The sequence below is a fragment of the Amphimedon queenslandica genome, unplaced genomic scaffold (assembly GCF_000090795.2).
Source record: "Amphimedon queenslandica unplaced genomic scaffold, v1.1 AMPQUscaffold_8827_Cont19233, whole genome shotgun sequence".
NCBI lineage: Eukaryota > Metazoa > Porifera > Demospongiae > Haplosclerida > Niphatidae > Amphimedon > Amphimedon queenslandica.
The window spans coordinates 145-2,845 of NW_003550900.1; the positions used below are offsets into that span (position 1 = coordinate 145).

The 2,701-nt window shown below is 32.0% G+C and overlaps 1 long non-coding RNA gene across 1 annotated transcript; it reads left to right on the forward strand.

Annotated features, from left to right (window-relative positions):
* The first annotated feature begins 1,168 nt into the window (after positions 1 to 1,168).
* LOC109591152 (uncharacterized) lies at positions 1,169 to 2,607 on the forward strand. Its single transcript, XR_002189681.1, has 3 exons — positions 1,169 to 1,306; positions 1,364 to 1,438; positions 2,518 to 2,607. It is a non-coding gene; the product is annotated as an uncharacterized LOC109591152 (long non-coding RNA).
* Positions 2,608 to 2,701: the final 94 nt, after the last annotated feature.

Consider the following 2,701-nt stretch of genomic DNA (forward strand, 5'->3'; position numbering starts at 1 on the left):
AAACATGATTATTGACAAAATAATGTAATGAGATGCAAATGATATTCACGAGCATAATACTCAATGCAACATCATGGGGGCCTCTCTAAGTCACTAGAACAATTGCAACATGTGGAGTTAACTTCAATTAATTAACTGTTACTACTACATGTATATCCTTGCTTGTTTAGAATGAGTCAAATGTTTAGTTGTTTATACTGTATAGCGGGAAATTTGGAGGGACTAAAATTTGGCAAATTGCTAAATTTTGGTGATTGGCAGATTTTAATTTGGCAAATTAGTGGCCACGTGCCATTGAGCATGCGTATAATGGATCAAAATGGCAGATTTTATTTTGGCGAATGGCTATCAAAATACCAAATTCACCAAATTTAATTCCCTCCAAAATTTCCTGCTATACAGTATTGATAGTTTAAGACAGGGTTAAGTTTATAAGTTAACCATTCAAAAATTGTATAGATTACTCTCTATTTATATATATATACCGTATTTGCTTGATTAAAGTGATACTGGCGCAGTTTACAGAAGAGCTAGTACATTGAAAGTTTATAAACAAAAAAATTGGCTGCGGTGTACAAACGCTACACACAAATTTTCAAGTACATGTTAAATAGCAGCTCAGTGTATGTACAATAAACATAATGTACATAAGCTATACAATGACATCACTTTAATACAATAAATTCAATTCACATACACCATATACCCAGCACATACTTACATCCAGTCATCATTTAGTGTACATTAGCAAGAATAACATTAACCTTCCTCTACCTGTCATGACATGAACCATATGTGTATACATGTACCACACAATAAGCTGACAACAGCCTACACAGGGTAATCATATGTTTGACTGTAAGATACAATGAACTAGCACATGATAGACAAGAGGACATGATAGGCAACGTGCTTAAGTACATGCTCTATAGTGAACAGTATTAAGTATAGACTCAGTAATTATATATACATTATTATTATTAATATACAATATTCACTAGGTCAGTACAGTGTTCTTAGAGCCAGTGATGATGATGATACTCCCCCACCAGTACCAGCCTATAATCCTAATGGAGTACAAGAATACTATGAACTGAAGAGAGAGGGAGAGGTATAATAAACAAAATACCAGACATACAATAACAATAATGTATAATAGAAAAAGAATAAACAACAACAACAACAACAAGGAGCTGGTCCACTTTATTCAACACTCAATCAAGACGATGATACTCCTCCTCCTGTCCCTCCTGCCTATAATCCTGAGGGAGTACAGGAATACTCTGTATTGAAGAGAGAGGGAGAGGTCAGTGATTAATGAGAGAGTCTTTTAAAAATGGATCATATAATGTATTATTAATAGAATAAGGGTCAACAGGGTCTGTCTACTGGTGTTACTGGACTATATTCAACCATTGATAAAAACACCAACAACCAGGTATAGATACCAGACATGGGGTCAATTACATTAGAAAGTAATATATTACTATTACTATTAACTAGAAAAAAAATTCTATTACTATTACAATTACATGTTTAGTAGATGTAAATGTAATATATTACTATTACTATTACTTCACTAATTTCATTATTACTATTACTATTACTGCATATGCATGACTAAATGTAGTCTAATTATATTACGATTACATTATGATTTCAAATCAATTCTCTTTAAAGCAAATGACCATCACATTTTACTTTCTCAAAAACAGTATGAGAAAGTCTGCATTGTTCCGGTCTAAAAAATTTCCCTCCCATACTGAATAATCATTCCACTGGAGCAGATGAACCTTTTGTCAGAGCAGACAGACTTGAATGCACATACAAGTACCTGTACATGTACATTGAATACTTGTACAATAATGTATTACAATATGTACAATTACTATTATATTACTATTACTTAACTATCTCCTACTATTACGATTACTATTACTTGGTTTTTTGATTCCTCCATTACTATTATTATTACAATTACTTCAAAACATGTAATCTTTACTATTACTATTACTATTATCTATTACTATTACCCCATTTCTGATAGATACATGTACATAATCCACTCTTGACATAATATATTGGGTTTAATGAACTACATGTACATAATGTATTGGGTTTAATGAACTACATGTACATTTTAATGTATTGGGTTCAATGAACTACATGTACATAATGTATTGGGTTTAATGAACTACATGTACATAATGTATTGGGTTTAATGAACTACATGTACATAATGTATTGGGTTTAATGAACTACATGTACATAATGTATTGTATCATATAAAGGAAGGAAAGAGGGGTAATGGGTGAATTGAGTACATCCTTTTAGCTTTTAATGTAATAAGGTGAACTTATCCTTATGTAATCTGACATACCACCTTATAGTAACTAATACACACATACCATAAGTACATGTAAATGCATTAGTATAGGTATGTACATTAGTATAAGGTATATTAGTACATAAGGTATGTACATTAGTAATTAAAGTTCATGTTGTTATATTCAATAGGTGTTAGTTGATGAATCAGCTCATAAGCCAGTGTATGCTGATCTGGCTATTGCTGCTAAAGGGAAGAGACCACAGGCAGCACCAACACAAGAACAACCAGTGGTATATGCATCAGTTAACAACAAAGTAATCATAATGTACATGTACATGTAATGGTATCTTATACATCCTCTCTCTCTCCTCC